Here is a 19,925-nt window from a genome sequence, read left to right as displayed (position 1 = left end):
GAAGCCGGGTAGGGAGAGAGAGACTTGTGCAGTAAGAGACACAGGAGTCTCCCTCTTCCTGCCCGACGCTGATCAGCGGAGGAGATGAAGCTGACACTCATCGATTTCTCACGTTGTCTGCCAGGGATATGTACAGCCATGTGTTATATCCTCCTCAGTCTCTACCCAGTGATAACAAGTCATTCCCCATTTACTATTACAGTACCTACAATTGTATACAATTTTTATTATAATCTGTATATGTTACAGTCTCTCTACTTACAGTCCGGTGTTATCTGTGACACCATCTTCCTCCCCTATCTCTAGTGTTATTACATTCATGACCACTTCTTCTTCCTCTTCCTCACTACTGGACACATAACACAGACTTGATGCAGTAGTGCTCTCATAAATGACAATTCTTGTAATAGCTCCATCATGTGGAGTGTTTAAGTGGGTTCATACAATACAATCATGGTCATTATTTGATGTAGTGTTTTTATAAATTAATTCAGAAAACACAGCAAAAAAAAACACACCGTGTACAATTCTGCACATTTTCAGTAGGTGTCCCATCCCATCCCTGGAACATTGCATCTTCAATAGTAACTCATTTATTGCTCCTTTTGTGACCCTTTGTTCATTATCTCCTTTCTCACCATTTGACATTCATTGACCATTTTACAGGGGCAGAATTACAGCCGTGTCAGCCATAGGGACTGCAATGGGGCTAGTAATCAAGTTGGCCTGAGAGGTGGGGCAGGGAGAGAGAGGCCGGTGCAGGAAGAGAGCTGCACAAGTCTCCCTCTCCTGCCCGACACTGATCAGCGTAGGAGAGAGCTGCCCGACACTGATCAGTGCAGGAGAGAGCTGCCCGACACTGATCAGTGCAGGAGAGAGCTGCCTGACACTGATCAGTGCAGGACAGCGCTACAGAAGTCTCCCTCTCCTGCCCGGCACTGATCAGTGCTGGAGAGGAAGATGAAGGGGACCTGCAAAGGTCCTAATTAGTTCTAGGCCCCTCCCTGATGTCACATGCCTGCAAGCAATTTGATAGAATGGAGGGATAGAAATGGAGAACAACATTATAGACGGTACTGAACTGCTCAGGAATAAAGGATCTGACCTCACTACTCTTTTGTTTTTGCCTCCATTAATTATCATTATGTATATGCAGCCGGGTTTTGTATTACACAATGGAAAGTGCCATAACTATAAGTATATAATATTGTACCATCTATATTGTATGTATATAATCATCCATTATATCTGTGGTCTCACACTCTCCACTTACCTACTCACACTCCAATTCTCCCTCTCCATAGTTGTTTCCTCTCGTTCTTCCTCTCTCCAGTTTTCTTCGCAAACAATAAGTCATATAAATCATATATAATCTACGTTGACATCCAGAGGACACAGGGTTATATGAAGACTGGGGTAGGATATGCTGAATGAAGGTTAACCCCTTAATGAGGACGCACTATCTCTGTATGGAGCAGGCTCAGGAGTTGAGTCTGCTTCCTGAAGCACCGGTGATGGCTGTTACATAGCTGGCACCCAACAGTAACTGATTCACTTTAACACGGCGGCTGTCACTTTGTATGGCCATCGGCCTCCCACGCAAGGCGATCGTTGGGTGCCGATTGGTTGCCATTGCAGCAAGGCGTCTACTGGAGGCCTTTGTGTCTACTGTGTGTGATCTCCTACGAAGCCCAGTCTGAACCTTCTTCAATCTCTACCCATAACCTGTCATTCATCAGTTACTATTAAACATCTACAGTCGTATACACCCTATAATATCTGTATATCTCACTATCTCTCTACTCCCAGTCCGATGTTCTCCTCTCTGTTGTCTTCCGCTCTTATCTCTATCACTTTTGTGTCTTCTTTTCCTGTCTTTTCCTCACTATCGAAGACATAGCATAACTCTTTATAAATGTGGGGTAAAAGGGGGTCCACGCATTACAATCATGGTGCATTATTTGCAATGGTTTTCCAAAGTCAATGCATAATTACAGTGTTTTTACTGTGATTTTGGAAAAACCTGGGAAGAGATAAACTGTAATCAAAGCAATTAACCCACTCTAGTGAAGATAAATAGATACATACACCATTCATAAACAGAGGAGATTTTACTGATGAATTTAGAAAATATAAAAAATATATATTCATTTTTTCCAGGATTTCGACAATTCTTGTCTATGGGTTCCATTAATGCAAATGCAGCAATGAAAGTTGTAATAGCTTACTTGATGGATTCCATGCTCGCCCAGGCTTTAACTGGTCTAATCGGCCTATAAAAATTGAGCTTTTGTTAGAAACTGTGTGATACTTGAGAAATCTACAGAAAGTATCATCTATATAGTGTCTCATTAATAGATGCAATGACATATGGTAGCATTCAGGGGCATAACTGTGTGGAGTAATTAGGAAAAAATAGTTTTATGGTATCCAAGATTAATATTTACATATAGCTACAGAGAGTGTAGAGCGAGTAGTGGCATTGGGACACTCTCATCTGCCACATATACAGTACAGACCAAAAGTTTGGACACATTCTCTTGATGAGCTTCAAGAGGTAGTCACCGGAAATGGTCTTCCAACAATCTTGAAGGAGTTCTCAGAGATGTTTTGCACTTGTTGGCCCTTTTGCCTTCACTCTGCGGTCCAGCTCACCCCAAACCATCTCAATTGGGTTCAGGTCTGGTGACTGTGGAGGCCAGGTCATCTGGCGTAGCACCCCATCACTCTCCGTCTTGGTCAAATAACCGTTACACAGCCTGGAGGTGTGTTTGTGGTCATTGTCCTGTTGATAAATAAATGATGGTCCAACAAAACGCAAACCGGAAGGAATAGCATGCCGCTGCAAGATGCTGTGGTAGCCAAGCTGGTTCAGTATGCCTTCAATTTTGAATAAATCCCCAACAGTGTCACCAGCAAAGCAACCCCACACCATCACACCTCCTCCTCCATGCTTCACGGTGGGAGCCAGGCATGTAGAGTCCATCCGTTCACCTTTTCTGCATCGCACAAAGACACGGTGGTTGGAACCAAAGAGCTCAAATTTGGACTCATCAGACCAAAGCACAGATTTCCACTGGTCTACTGTCCATTCCTTGTGTTCTTTAGCCCAAACAAGTCTCTTCTGCTTGTTGCTTGTCCTTAGCAGTGGTTTCCTAGCAGCTATTTTACCATGAAGGCCTGCTGCACAAGGTCTCCTCTTACCAGTTGTTGAAGAGATGAGTCTGCTGCTAGAACTCTGTGTGGCATTGACCTGGTCTCTAATCTGAGCTGCTGTTAACCTGCGATTTCTGAGGCTGGTGACTCGGATAAACTTATCCTCAGAAGCAGAGGTGACTCTTGGTCTTCCTTTCCTGGGGCGCTCCTCATGTGAGCCAGTTTCTTTGTAGCGCTTGATGGTTTTTGCAACTGCACTTGGGGACACTTTCAAAGTTTGCCCAATTTTTCAGACTGACTGACCTTCATTTCTTAAAGTAATGATGGCCACTCGTTTTTCTTTACTTAGCTGCTTTTTTCTTGCCATAATACAAATTCTAACAGTCTATTCAGTAGGACTGTCAGCTGTGTATCCACCAGACTTCTGCACAACACAACTGATGGTCCCAACCCCATTTATAAGGCAAGAAATCCCACTTATTAAACCTGACAGGGCACACCTGTGAAGTGAAAACCATTTCCGGTGACTACCTCTTGAAGCTCATCAATAGAATGCCAAGAGTGTGCAAAGCAGTCATCAAAGCAAAAGGTGGCTACTTTGAAGAACCTAGAATATAAGACATATTTTCAGTTGTTTCACACTTTTTTGTTAAGTATATAATTGCACATGTGTTAATTCATAGTTTTGATGCCTTCAGTGTGAATGTCCAATTTTCATAGTCAAGAAAATACAGAAAAATCTTTAAATGAGAAGGTGTGTCCAAACTTTTGGTCTGTACTATATATTCATCACTATTACAAATGCTTTATGGTAGGTGAGGGGCCCTGTTACATATTTTGTATTGAGGCCCAAATAGTTCAAGTTACACCTCTGATTGCATCTATGTCTCATAGTGAAAACTAACTGAGGACTACAAACATTGAAAGTCGTGGACCATGATTACACCAATTACTTACGGCAGTAACTCCTCATTGGGCCATGAGATCTTAACATGAAAAAAATACAGTTCTGGTTAGAAGAATTGATACTTAGGAAGTCTACAGATAAAGTTATTTGTCATTATGCACACAAAGGCAGTGCGCTCTCTCACTGGCAACAGAGCAGAGCGCACTGTCAGTGTGCATTGTAAAACGAATTCCCAGCGTGCAGAGACCAACGCCGTCTCTGCAATTGACTAACTTGTGGGGGCCGGTGCTCGTCTCTGCAATCCGATTAGTCGTCGTACAAGGCGAACTGACAGTGAACTCTGCTCTGTTGCCGGCTCATTACTACTGATCTGAGCCAGAGAGAGAGCGCACTGTCTTATTGCATCGCGCAGGGACTAGCCCAGCCTCTGAAATGAAGGTCACTGCAGACGCTTTGCTTTTCAGGGAAAGGGCAGAGGCTGCAGCAGTGACCACAGCTTATGCCCCCTGATGATGATACCTTTGAGTACCTCAGCATGCCAGTGTCATCAAAAAGAAAGTGCAAAAAAAGAATAGCTGTTAGATAGATTGGATAGTGTATTTGGGGAAGGATTTGGAATTTAAAATTAAAGTATATTAGAAAATAGTTTCGATTTTGACATTTAAACCGATAGGGATTTAGAATGAAATCACTTTGTATTTCGGACCACCCCTTTAACACATTGGCTAATATAAAGACTAAAGAAATATTATCTATATAACCTGTCTCTGAGATAACAGCATGGACATCACCTCCAGAATCTATACAGCTCACATAAATTGTACTGCACAGTATGATTGTCCTTTAATCTAGGGCTCTAAGTCAACATTTGGTCGGTCAGGAGTCCAGGTACACTTTTGGAATTACCGTAATTTGTTCATGATCCCATTGTTATCTTATAGGGGAAAGGGATGAGCAATAGTATGTAGAATTCAATAGGGTCTAAATTCTCTATTATTGAAAGCAATCTTATCCTTCCTATGGAAACATTGTAAATACCCAGGAGTGAGAGCGGTAATGCCATGATACCATCATTGTGGAGTCCTCCCCTTATTGACACTCATACTTCTCCTATATGAATGTGGTAGGAAGATGTAATAAGATAAATACTCAATCTTTGCTTTGCGTTTTCCATTTTCTGTATCAATCTGTTAAAGAAAAAGCCAAGAAAAAACAATGAATAATATTACACATAGACATTTACCAAAATGGTAGGATGATCAATGATACTATAGATCCTTAATATAACCAGTGCAGACATCTCTGTGTATTATTACAGGGAGAATATGGGAGAATCAATAATCCCAGTTATATCAGATACATACATCTCACCCAGATATTCCTCCTCCCCCTCTGCTACCTTCCTCTTTCTCCTCTGTTACCTTCCTCATTCTCCTCTGCTACTTTCCGCCTTCTCCTCTGCTACCTTCCTCCTCCTCCTCTGCTACTTTCCTCCTTCTCCTCTGCTACCTTCCTCCTCTGCTACTTTCCTCCTTCTCCTCTGCTACCTTCCTCCTGTTAAAGAGTAAGGAAGACAATGAGAATTGATGGCATCTGCTCCATAGCTGATAAAAGAAGATCATCAAATCTTGAAATGCTTCTTACGAAGCCACTCCTTCGTTGCCCTGGCGGTGTGGTTGGGATCAAGGTCATGCTGAAAGACCCAGCCACGTTTCATCTTCAATGCCCTTGCTGATGGAAGGAGGTTTGCACTCAAAATCTCACGATACATGGCCCCATTCATTCTTTCATGTACACGGATCAGTCGTCCTGGTCCATCGGCAGAGAAACAGCCCCAAATCATGAGGTTGCCACCCCCATGCTTCACAGTAGGTATGGTGTTTTTTGGATGCAACTCATCATGCTTTCTCCTCCAAACACGACGAGTTGTGTTTCTACCAAACAGTTCTACTTTGGTTTCATCTGACCATATGACATTCTCCCAATAGTCTTCTGGATCATCCAAATGCTCTCTAGCAAACTTCAGGCGGGCCTAGACATGTAATGGCTTAAGCAGGGGGACACGTCTGGCACTGCAGGATCTGAGTCCCTGGCGGTAACAAACCTAGTGTGATACTGATGGTAGCCTGTGTAACATTGGTCCCAGCTCTCTGCAGGTCATTCACTAGGTCCCCCCGTGCGTTTGTGGGATTTTTGCTCACCGTTCTCGAGATCATTTTGACGCCACAAGGTGAGATCTTGTGTGGAGCCCCAGATCGAGGGAGATTATCAGTGGTCTTGTATGTCTTCCATTTTCTAAGTATTGCTCCCACAGTTGATTTCTTCACACCAAGCTGCTTGCCTATTGCAGATTCAGTCTTGCCAGCCTGGAGCAGGGCTATAATTTTGTTTCTGGTGTCCTTTGACAGCTCTTTGGTTTTCACCATAGTGGACTTTGGAGTGTGACTGTTTGAGGTTGTGGACAGGTGTCTTTTATACTGATAACAAGTTCAAACAGGTGCCAGTACTACAGGTAATGAGTGGAGGACAGAGTAGCCTCTTAAAGAAGAAGTTACAGGTCTGTGAGAGCCTGAAATCTTGCTTGTTTGTAGGTGACCAAATACTTATTTTCCACCAAAATTTGAAAAAAAATTCCTTCCAAATCAGACAATGTGATTTTCAGGATTTGTTTTCTCATTTTGTCTCTGTCAATTACAGGCCTCTCTCATCTTTTTAAGTGGGAAAACTTGCACAATTGGTGGCTGACTAAATACTTATTTTCCCCACTGTACTTATCAATATTACAGTAACCAAAACTGGGACACTTAAATCAGTAATGTCTCTGCAAACCAACATGGCAGCCCCTTCAAACATAACCCCAAACACCGGACTTCGGGAGGAGTTTGCCCCTTTTACAACAGTTTCTGTTGCATATTATAACTATTCTGCTGGGCCTTGCTTTTCATACCCGTAGAATAAGTAAGCATTTACTTTTTTATCTTCTCTAATAACTCTCTCTCAAACAATAAAACCCTAAAATGATTGGGAGAAAAATAAAAATTATAGCAGATATCAAATTTTATTCCTGTTTTGATATTTATGAAGAATTGAAGGGGGAACAGTCGGTTACTGACACCTCAGCTCATTAACTAAATAAAGGTTCACTGTTAAATAAGGGAATATACACTGCTCAAAAAAATAAAGGGAACACTTAAACAACAGAATATAACTCCAAGTAAATCAAACTTCTGTGAAATCAAACTGTCCACTAAAGCAACACTGATTGACAATCCATTTCACATGCTGTTGTGCACATGGAATAGACAATAGATTGAAATTATTGGCAATTATCAAGACACCCTCAATAAAGGAGTGGTTCTGCAGGTGGGGACCACAGACCACATCTCAGTACCAATGCTTTCTGGCTGATGTTTTGGTTACTTTTGAATGTTGGTTGTGCTTTCACACTCGTGATAGCATGAGACGGACTCTACAACCCACAGAAGTTGCTCAGGTAGTGCAGCTCATCCAGGATGGCACATCAATGCGAGCTGTGGCAAGAAGGTTTGCTGTGTCTGTCAGCGTAGTGTCCAGAGGCTGGAGGCGCTACCAGGAGACAGGCCAGTATACTAGGAGACGTGGTGGGGGCCGTAGGAGGGCAACAACCCAGCAGCAGGACCGCTACCTCTGCCTTTGTGCAAGGAGGAACAGGAGGAGCACTGCCAGAGCCCTGCAAAATAACCTCCAGCAAGCCACAAATGTGCATGTGTCTGCACAAATGGTTAGAAACCGACTCCATGAGGGTGGTATGAGGGCCCGCCGTCCACAGATGGGGGTTGTGCTCACAGCCCAACACCGTGCAGGACGCTTTGCATTTGCCACAGAACACCCGGATTGGCAAAGTCGCCACTGGCGCCCTGTGCTCTTCACAGATGAAAGCAGGTTCACACTGAGCACAAGTGACAGATGTGACAGAGTCTGGAGATGCCGTGGAGAGCGATCTGCTGCCTGCAACATCCTTCAGCATGACCGGTTTGGCAGTGGGTCAGTAATGGTATGGGGTGGCATTTCTTTGGAGGGCCGCACAGCCCTCCATGTGCTCGCCAGAGGTAGCCTGACTGCCATTAGGTACCGAGATGAGATCCTCAGACCCCTTGTGAGACCATATGCTGGTGCGGTTGGACTTGGGTTCCTCCTAATGCAGGACAATGCCAGACCTCATGTGGCTGGAGTGTGTCAGCAGGTCCTGCAAGATGAAGGCATTGAAGCTATGGACTGGCCTGCCCATTCCCCAGACCTGAATCCGATTGAACACATCTGGGACATCATGCCTTGCTCCATCCACCAACGTCACGTTGCACCACAGACTGTCCAGGAGTTGGCGGATGCTTTAGTCCAGGTCTGGGAGGTGATCCCACAGGAGACCATCCGCAACCTCATCAGGAGCATGCCCAGGCATTGTAGGGAGGTCATACAGGCACGTGGAGGCCACACACAATACTGAGCCTCATTTTGACTTGTTTTAAGGACATTACATCAAAGTTGTATCAGCCTGTAGTGTGTTTTTCCACTTTAATTTTGGGGGTGACTCCAAATCCAGGCCTCTATTGGTTAATAAATTTCATTTCCATTGATAATTTTTGTGTGATTTTGCTGTCAGCACATTCAACTTTGTACAGAACAAAGTATTCAATGAGAATATTTCATTCATTCAGATCTAGGATGTGTTATTTGAGTGTTCCCTTTATTTTTTTGAGCAGTGTAAATCTATAAGGGGGGAAGAGATATCCTGACATTACAGGGTGTTAATACCTATAGATAAAGAAGAAAGTAACAGAACAGAATAAAATACATAAAAATAGACTAATACAAAGTTTACTTACACTAGTGAGTGTCCACTCGGCAGTTACCGTGATGTCACTGTGTGACATCATCGCATTTATGAATTACTAATCACCAGTAACAAAAGTAGCAAGTGCCAAAAACCTGCAACCAGTCCAGTTTACATCAAATGTGTCAGAGAGAAGGGAGCGGGCACACTACTAATATGAAATTGATACTATAGGGTGCAACATCATGTGAAGAGAAGGAACCATATAAGAGTCAAAGAAAATCACTGCATCAAGATGTGCACACATGGTATAACAGTAAGTAATACAAAAAGTTTTTTGAGCACAAGGACAATGGAGTTAAAAACTCTTAAAAAAAACAACAAATGGTATAATACATCCCTGGGTAATGAAACATAAATATATCAATGTAAGCAGCAACCTACATGTGGGACCAAGATACTCAGAAAAAATGTATATAGATATGAATGATCTCTTAGCATCATAGGCAATATGCATACAGGATAATATGATAATGATCATAAACAATGATGGCCATCGCAAAAAAATTATGCAAACATGGAAAAGCCAGGTGCCTGGTAACAATGTTTACATCAAATGGTCCTTTAAAGGATTGTACAGGATTAGAAAAACATAACTGCTTCTTCCAAAAACAGCGCCACACCTATCCACAGGTTGTGTGTGGTACTGCAACTCAGCTCCATAATGTCACGCAAGGTGTGGGAAAGACTAAGTGCAACACAAAGGGAAGAGGGGAAGGGAGCCCAGACTCCAAGGAAAGGGCGAAGTAGAGACCTCCTAGGCTGATCTAATATCACCCTGTCTACCCTAACAGTCCCTATATTGGTTCCTCACCAATCGCCGCACAGGAACCTAGACCCTGTATTTCCCTAACACTTAGCCATGGATAGGGAATGGGGGGTGAACACTAGTCGATCCCCACTAACAACTAAAGACAACAAGGGAGACAAACACGGGGGAAAGTAACTTAGCTTTAGCAGACTTCAGAGAGATAACTCAAAACGTCCTTCTAGCACCACAGAGAAAGTTATCAGTCTGAGAGCTCCAAGCATTCACAGGGAAACTTGTGAGTATCACCGGCCCCTCCCTGCTGCAAAGTGAAATTTTTTATACACTCAGACCTGGGTGTCAATTAGAGCAGGAGGGAGGTAGCCGATGGGCCCTAGCGTGAGACAGATTTAGGAAGGTGTCTGTAATGCCAAACAAAGAGATCTTCTGCAACCAACTGCAGGGCGACTGTATGTCACATCTGACACACCCGTGACACATAGTAATGAATAGAGCTGAGCTGGTATACCAGACACAACCTACAGACAGGTGTGGTGCTGTTTTTTGAACAAACGAGACATAATTTTTCAAATTTTGCATAACCCTCTTAAATTCCTTACCTTAACCCAAAACCTTATACAAAAGATATCAATGTAATTGTGACGATACAACTTAAAATCTTAATTAGCCAGACGATTAGATTTGTTAATCGAAGAGAAATACCTTATTGTATTTCATTAGAGATTGCTGGCTGTGTTTTATTAATGTTCTGCTTAATCGTCAGTTTATGTACACTAATTTAACTTGTAAAGTGTCCAGCATTCCACTAATCTCATTAGTATCTCACGAGCCTCTAACCATTGTTCAAAAATAGTGTAGGTCCATTGTGTAAGTGTTGAAAGAAGATCCGGCGGAGCCTTCACCACAGGGTGTCTCACATGTAGACCCAGATGATGCAGTCGACCTGAGAAAGATGCCTCCTCTAATGCACACTTATCTTTGGGGGGGAGGGTGAGAGCAGTTCTGCCATTCAGGGGGCTGAGCCCAGAGAAGCAGAAGGGACATGTGTTTTTGTAGCAGTCAGACTTGGGACATAGAATCAAGGAGCATCTGAAAGATTTTACAAGGAGAATGAGAGACATCCTTCAAGACAGCTGATGGATTGCATGGCATTACGCAAAGAGACACAGATTTGAATTCTATGATTCTAGCCTAAGGGTACGGCCCTGACTGGAAAGATACGGATCTGCTCCATTAACCATCAGAGAGACATGGATACATTTTGGGGAGACTAGGTTGGAACGAAGAAGTCACCTGGCCCCCTGGATATGTTGTTTGGGGTTGCCAGGAGGAACCCATCGGTCGTCTGCAACCCACGGAGACGCTCGGAGAAGCCAGATTGGGACCAACCGTTCATCTGGCCCCATGGAAACTCTTGGAGAGGCCAGTTTGGGACCCTTGCGTCTCCTGGTCTTGTACCTCGATGGACTGCTAGCTTCCTAAGCTTGCCGCCACCTGCTCTCTGTGGGGGCCCACGAGAAGCGGGGGGCCACTGGTTGAGGTAGTCGGCCCTGGAAATCTCCATAGTCGCAGCTGTTCTATCCCATGCGGGCGGAGCGGAAGGGTGAGACTGTCTAATGTTGTACCATCTTGGGTATTTGCTGGGACTGTTCTACGTGTTTATGGTTTGCTTTGTGGTTCAATAAAGTATTGCCACGCTGTTTTACCCTCACCCTGTGTTGTCTGAGTAGCGTTACACCCACGGAAGACCCCGGGTCTTCACATATTGGTGGCAGCAGTGGGATACTACTCAGCCCAGCAGAGTTGGGGGAGCAGCAAGGGGACTGGTGTTAGCACACCATCAAAAGGGCTCCACAACTAGGGAGGCATGTATACAGACCCAGCAGACCATAGGTGAGGCATACACAATGGGTTTCGGATGCTACCATGCCCAACCCCACCAGCCCATCCTTGGGAGGAGGACCGGAGAGAATATACAACAGCAACAAGATAACAGCAACTACAGCGCAACTACAGGAGCTGTGCTAGCTTCAACGGATTGAATACCAGGCCACTGACACTCATCGGATTTAATTCAGGAACCACAGGATGCTGAGGATGGTGTGTGTGGATGCAATGGATACCAGTCTGTTTTCATCAATTACAAGTGGAGTTTATTTGCAAGGAAGACATGGAATATGCTCTGAGGAAACTGAATAATGCAAAGTTTTGTTCTCATGAAGGTGAGACCTCTTACATTCCTGTCTGTGCTTAAAGACATGCTGATGGACTGTCTCCAATAAGTGGAGAAGGAGGATTGGGATCCTATCATGTCTGGCTAATTAAGATTGGGGGAACAATGTGACGATACAACTTAAAATCTTAATTAGCCCGACGATTAGATTTATTAATCAAAGAAAAAAAAAAAACCAAGCAATGTGAACTGAGGTCTAAGATGGTAGACATGCAAGAAATAGGAGCATGTTCACACTAGCAAAAAGAAGCAAAACCTACAAAAGACAAAAATATATCTCATACCCTATCATCATTATATATAAATGTAAAGCAAAGTTGCATAATAAATATAGGGTACTTAGTGAACTATTTTTGATCAAAAAAAGTATACAAGCCGTCCCACCAGCGGCAAGGTGACCCTAAATTGGGACGGTACCTATACTGCCTATATTAAAAACCTTACTGTATATCAAAGTTGAAGTAATGCATATAAAAGGGTAGACAAATAGGACCGGGTCCCAACTCCAGACCACCCAGGCCCGTGGTAAGCTACATATATACTAATCAGCTCAACAAAGGGGATGCCACACCCTTAAATTGCACAGAATGTAAACAAGACAAAAAAACAAGCAATGTGAACTGAGGTCTAAGATGGTAGACATGCAAGAAATAGGAGCATGTTCACACTAGCAAAAAGAAGCAAAACCTACAAAAGACAAAAATATATCTCATACCCTACCATCATTATATATAAATGTAAAGCAAAGTTGCATAATAAATATAGGGTACTTAGTGAACTATTTTTGATCAAAAAAAGTATACAAGCCGTCCCACCAGCGGCAAGGTGACCCTAAATTGGGACGGTACCTATACTGCCTATATTAAAAACCTTACTGTATATCAAAGTTGAAGTAATGCATATAAAAGGGTAGACAAATAGGACCGGGTCCCAACTCCAGACCACCCAGGCCCGTGGTAAGCTACATATATACTAATCAGCTCAACAAAGGGGATGCCACACCCTTAAATTGCACAGAATGCAAACAAGACAAAAAACCAAGCAATGTGAACTGAGGTCTAAGATGGTAGACATGCAAGAAATAGGAGCATGTTCACACTAGCAAAAAGAAGCAAAACCTACAAAAGACAAAAATATATCTCATACCCTACCATCATTATATATAAATGTAAAGCAAAGTTGCATAATAAATATAGGGTACTTAGTGAACTATTTTTGATCAAAAAAAGTATACAAGCCGTCCCACCAGCGGCAAGGTGACCCTAAATTGGGACGGTACCTATACTGCCTATATTAAAAACCTTACTGTATATCAAAGTTGAAGTAATGCATATAAAAGGGTAGACAAATAGGACCGGGTCCCAACTCCAGACCACCCAGGCCCGTGGTAAGCTACATATATACTAATCAGCTCAACAAAGGGGATGCCACACCCTTAAATTGCACAGAATGCAAACAAGACAAAAAACCAAGCAATGTGAACTGAGGTCTAAGATGGTAGACATGCAAGAAATAGGAGCATGTTCACACTAGCAAAAAGAAGCAAAACCTACAAAAGACAAAAATATATCTCATACCCTACCATCATTATATATAAATGTAAAGCAAAGTTGCATAATAAATATAGGGTACTTAGTGAACTATTTTTGATCAAAAAAAGTATACAAGCCGTCCCACCAGCGGCAAGGTGACCCTAAATTGGGACGGTACCTATACTGCCTATATTAAAAACCTTACTGTATATCAAAGTTGAAGTAATGCATATAAAAGGGTAGACAAATAGGACCGGGTCCCAACTCCAGACCACCCAGGCCCGTGGTAAGCTACATATATACTAATCAGCTCAACAAAGGGGATGCCACACCCTTAAATTGCACAGAATGCAAACAAGACAAAAAACCAAGCAATGTGAACTGAGGTCTAAGATGGTAGACATGCAAGAAATAGGAGCATGTTCACACTAGCAAAAAGAAGCAAAACCTACAAAAGACAAAAATATATCTCATACCCTACCATCATTATATATAAATGTAAAGCAAAGTTGCATAATAAATATAGGGTACTTAGTGAACTATTTTTGATCAAAGAAAGTATACAAGCCGTCCCACCAGCGGCAAGGTGACCCTAAATTGGGACGGTACCTATACTGCCTATATTAAAAACCTTACTGTATATCAAAGTTGAAGTAATGCATATAAAAGGGTAGACAAATAGGACCGGGTCCCAACTCCAGACCACCCAGGCCCGTGGTAAGCTACATATATACTAATCAGCTCAACAAAGGGGATGCCACACCCTTAAATTGCACAGAATGCAAACAAGACAAAAAACCAAGCAATGTGAACTGAGGTCTAAGATGGTAGACATGCAAGAAATAGGAGCATGTTCACACTAGCAAAAAGAAGCAAAACCTACAAAAGACAAAAATATATCTCATACCCTACCATCATTATATATAAATGTAAAGCAAAGTTGCATAATAAATATAGGGTACTTAGTGAACTATTTTTGATCAAAAAAAGTATACAAGCCGTCCCACCAGCAGCAAGGTGACCCTAAATTGGGACGGTACCTATACTGCCTATATTAAAAACCTTACTGTATATCAAAGTTGAAGTAATGCATATAAAAGGGTAGACAAATAGGACCGGGTCCCAACTCCAGACCACCCAGGCCCGTGGTAAGCTACATATATACTAATCAGCTCAACAAAGGGGATGCCACACCCTTAAATTGCACAGAATGCAAACAAGACAAAAAACCAAGCAATGTGAACTGAGGTCTAAGATGGTAGACATGCAAGAAATAGGAGCATGTTCACACTAGCAAAAAGAAGCAAAACCTACAAAAGACAAAAATATATCTCATACCCTACCATCATTATATATAAATGTAAAGCAAAGTTGCATAATAAATATAGGGTACTTAGTGAACTATTTTTGATCAAAAAAAGTATACAAGCCGTCCCACCAGCGGCAAGGTGACCCTAAATTGGGACGGTACCTATACTGCCTATATTAAAAACCTTACTGTATATCAAAGTTGAAGTAATGCATATAAAAGGGTAGACAAATAGGACCGGGTCCCAACTCCAGACCACCCAGGCCCGTGGTAAGCTATATATATACTAATCAGCTCAACAAAGGGGATGCCACACCCTTAAATTGCACAGAATGCAAACAAGACAAAAAACCAAGCAATGTGAACTGAGGTCTAAGATGGTAGACATGCAAGAAATAGGAGCATGTTCACACTAGCAAAAAGAAGCAAAACCTACAAAAGACAAAAATATATCTCATACCCTACCATCATTATATATAAATGTAAATGCTGGTGGGACGGCTTGTATACTTTTTTTGATCAAAAATAGTTCACTAAGTACCCTATATTTATTATGCAACTTTGCTTTACATTTATATATAATGATGGTAGGGTATGAGATATATTTTTGTCTTTTGTAGGTTTTGCTTCTTTTTGCTAGTGTGAACATGCTCCTATTTCTTGCATGTCTACCATCTTAGACCTCAGTTCACATTGCTTGGTTTTTTGTCTTGTTTGCATTCTGTGCAATTTAAGGGTGTGGCATCCCCTTTGTTGAGCTGATTAGTATATATGTAGCTTACCACGGGCCTGGGTGGTCTGGAGTTGGGACCCGGTCCTATTTGTCTACCCTTTTATATGCATTACTTCAACTTTGATATACAGTAAGGTTTTTAATATAGGCAGTATAGGTACCGTCCCAATTTAGGGTCACCTTGCCGCTGGTGGGACGGCTTGTATACTTTTTTTGATCAAAAATAGTTCACTAAGTACCCTATATTTATTATGCAACTTTGCTTTACATTTATATATAATGATGGTAGGGTATGAGATATATTTTTGTCTTTTGTAGGTTTTGCTTCTTTTTGCTAGTGTGAACATGCTCCTATTTCTTGCATGTCTACCATCTTAGACCTCAGTTCACATTGCTTGGTTTTTTGTCTTGTTTGCATTCTGTGCAATTTAAGGGTGTGGCATCCCCTTTGTTGAGCTGATTAGTATATATGTAGCTTACCACGGGCCTGGGTGGTCTGGAGTTGGGACCCGGTCCTATTTGTCTACCCTTTTATATGCATTACTTCAACTTTGATATACAGTAAGGTTTTTAATATAGGCAGTATAGGTACCGTCCCAATTTAGGGTCACCTTGCCGCTGGTGGGACGGCTTGTATACTTTCTTTGATCAAAAATAGTTCACTAAGTACCCTATATTTATTATGCAACTTTGCTTTACATTTATATATAATGATGGTAGGGTATGAGATATATTTTTGTCTTTTGTAGGTTTTGCTTCTTTTTGCTAGTGTGAACATGCTCCTATTTCTTGCATGTCTACCATCTTAGACCTCAGTTCACATTGCTTGGTTTTTTGTCTTGTTTGCATTCTGTGCAATTTAAGGGTGTGGCATCCCCTTTGTTGAGCTGATTAGTATATATGTAGCTTACCACGGGCCTGGGTGGTCTGGAGTTGGGACCCGGTCCTATTTGTCTACCCTTTTATATGCATTACTTCAACTTTGATATACAGTAAGGTTTTTAATATAGGCAGTATAGGTACCGTCCCAATTTAGGGTCACCTTGCCGCTGGTGGGACGGCTTGTATACTTTTTTTGATCAAAAATAGTTCACTAAGTACCCTATATTTATTATGCAACTTTGCTTTACATTTATATATAATGATGGTAGGGTATGAGATATATTTTTGTCTTTTGTAGGTTTTGCTTCTTTTTGCTAGTGTGAACATGCTCCTATTTCTTGCATGTCTACCATCTTAGACCTCAGTTCACATTGCTTGGTTTTTTGTCTTGTTTGCATTCTGTGCAATTTAAGGGTGTGGCATCCCCTTTGTTGAGCTGATTAGTATATATGTAGCTTACCACGGGCCTGGGTGGTCTGGAGTTGGGACCCGGTCCTATTTGTCTACCCTTTTATATGCATTACTTCAACTTTGATATACAGTAAGGTTTTTAATATAGGCAGTATAGGTACCGTCCCAATTTAGGGTCACCTTGCCGCTGGTGGGACGGCTTGTATACTTTTTTTGATCAAAAATAGTTCACTAAGTACCCTATATTTATTATGCAACTTTGCTTTACATTTATATATAATGATGGTAGGGTATGAGATATATTTTTGTCTTTTGTAGGTTTTGCTTATTAATCAAAGAGAAATACCTTATTGTGTTTTATTAGAGATTGTTGGCTGTGTTTTATTAATGTTCTGCTTGCTCGTCAGTTTATGTACACTAATTTAACTTGTAACCTCTAACCATTGTTCAAAAATCGTCTAGGCCCATTGTGTAAGTGTTGAAAGAAGATCTGGCGGAGCCTTCACCACAGGGTGTCTCACATGCGGACCCAGGTGATGCGGTCGACCTGAGAAAGATACCTCCACTAATGCATACTTAGCTTTGGGGGGGCGGGGGGTGAGAGCACTTCTGCCATTCAGGGGGCTGAGCCCAGAGAAGCAGAAGGGACATGTGTTTTTGTAGCAGTCAGACTTGACACACAGAATCAAGGAGTATCTGAAAGACTTTACAAGGAGAATGAGAGACATCCTTCAGGACAGCTGTGCAATGTTGTACCATCTTGGGTATTTGCTGGGACTGTTCTACGTGTTTATTGTCCGCTTTGTGGTTCAATAAAGTATTGCCATGCAGTTTTACCCTCACCCTGTGTTGTCTGAGTAGCGCTACGCCCACGGAAGACCCCGGGTCTTCACAGTAATTATCTAAATATCAAGCATATAGCTTCTTTAGAGAGGAAGAGGACAGTACCTCTAGTGCCACCCACTGGAGATAACAATTCTAAAAGTCAATATGACCTTGTCACATGACTTAGGATAGAAACCGAAACCAGAAACTTTATTTGCAGACAAGTGTTTTGGGTTTTTTGCTTCTCATCAGTGAAAAGTTATGTCCAATAGGTGACACTAGAGCTCCTGTCCTCTTCCTCTGAACAGACTACTTTCATATTTAATTTCCTAGGGAGCATTACATTGCCTATAAGTCTCCCTACATCAACTTGGCACTCTCCTCAAGGAGAAACTTTACCCCTTATACCTTCCAAATATTATGTAATTGTGATTAATACAGTAATGGATGAAGATTTCTAACAGTTATTTCTATATTCCTAATTATACTTAATCCATACATAATGATGTATTGTACCCATGTGTAGGTGGTTACAAAGACAGAAGGCCGGTTGGGTAGATGACACATTTTGCTCATTAGCTAAACAAGAGTTGAGATATTATTAGAGAATGAGGGAAATGATAAGCGAGAGTCACAGACACAAGGGATATGATTGGACATAAATCAGGAGCTAATATAAGGCTACTTACACTCCACTAACTGTAACCCTCAGAGGAGTTCTGCTTGGCAGTTGCTCATATATCACCATCACAACATTCCGTGACCTCATAACCGGCTATCACCTGCAACCAATGCACTATACATGGAATGGTCTTCTAACTCCCTATGGACACAATTGGTTTCGGCCTTAAAGACAGACAATTTTATTTTATTTATGTTTTAATCACTACATTGCATTATTTTTCCTTTAGTTTACTTTTCTTATGAAATGTTCTTTTGTGATATTTTTTTTTTATTATTTACTATTGAGGAAGAAGAGAAAGTATACTCCGAAACGCGTTTCGTGCATTCTGTATCCAGCCAAATGTATCCAGCCAAGTTGCAACACCTTTGAGTCTTTGAATGCACTATTATCCAATTCTATTGCTTTCCTAAGCATCCGGTGTGAACCGTGGAGCCACGATCTGCAGCATTTCCAGGTCCATCACAAGAAAGGTTTTAAAAACTTGAAACTCCAATAATTGCTGGGGTTGTTTTGGTCGCCACATCTCCTTTCAAAAATGCAATAAAAGCGATCATAAAGTTTTAATTCCCCCAAAATGATATCATTGAAAAAGTCAGCTTGCCACGCTAAAAAAAAACCCAAAACAAGCCCTAATAGAGGTCCATTAACAGAAAACTAAAAAATTACAAGTCGCAGAAAATAGCAACACAAAGCTATTTTTTTTTGTTTTTTATAAATTCCAATATTTTTATTTAATTTAAATAAATTAAAAAAAAAAAACTTTACAAGTTTGGTATGGCTGTAATTGTACTGAGCTGTAGAATCTTATTGTCAGGTCATTTTCACCACACAATGAACAGCATAAAAACAAAACTGAAAACACAATGGTGGAATTGCGATTCTCTCACAATCTCACTGCACTTGGAATTCTTCTCTGTTTCCAGCACCTTGTATGTTAAAATGAATGAAGTCATTCACACTACAACTCGCCTCACAAAAAACAATTCCTCGTACGGCCTCGATTAATAGAAAAATAAAAAAGTCAAGGCTCTTGGAAAAAGGGGAAGAAAAAGTATAAGAGCAAAACCTGAAAATCGCCCTGTTGGAAAGTGTTAAAAGTGAACCGGTCCTTTTGCAAAAAAAACTATAGAAATGCCTGGTCCTTCTGACCTCATCCCCCAGAAATGAACACTGCTTTTCGCGCACATAACAGTCTAATATGTCCAGGAACGGTTCAGATTCTCATCTTTTGTAACTTGCCATCAACTTCTTTTGAGTGGATGGTTCGTCTTCAGCAGCATCCTGCCAGCACTATAAGTGCAGAAACTTCCTTTACCTCACTTCCCAGCATGCAATGCACCAGTTATTCTGCAGTTGCTTGCCTGCTCTGACCTGAAAGCCTTGCTTTGATTCATATTTAAATAAAGTGCCTGTTTATTCATTATTACCAATATTAATAAAACACACAATATTGTATCAGCAATCTTTATTATTTTTTGCAGTCTGATACACAGATTCACTTAATAGATTACACTCTAAAAGGAATGGAACACTTTTCATATTCCTCATACACAGTATGATCTGACTGTCCACAGTGTCTGATCACTGTCTGACTTCTTTCCCATCAGTAAGCG

General features: G+C 41.5%; 1 long non-coding RNA gene across 1 annotated transcript; it reads right to left on the bottom strand.

Annotated features, from left to right (window-relative positions):
* Nucleotides 1-263: 263 nt before the first annotated feature.
* LOC141165261 (uncharacterized) lies at nucleotides 264-5,230 on the bottom strand. The gene is made up of 4 exons (XR_012251122.1): nucleotides 5,102-5,230; nucleotides 4,114-4,142; nucleotides 2,229-2,273; nucleotides 264-349 (listed from the first exon to the last, which is right to left on the bottom strand). It is a non-coding gene; the product is annotated as an uncharacterized lncRNA (long non-coding RNA).
* Nucleotides 5,231-19,925: the final 14,695 nt, after the last annotated feature.

Source organism: Phyllobates terribilis, unplaced genomic scaffold (genome assembly GCF_046119375.1).
Source record: "Phyllobates terribilis strain yellow unplaced genomic scaffold, ASM4611937v1 Scaffold_11__3_contigs__length_659146591, whole genome shotgun sequence".
Classification (NCBI taxonomy): domain Eukaryota; kingdom Metazoa; phylum Chordata; class Amphibia; order Anura; family Dendrobatidae; genus Phyllobates; species Phyllobates terribilis.
This window is presented reverse-complemented; position numbering and strand designations above follow the sequence as displayed.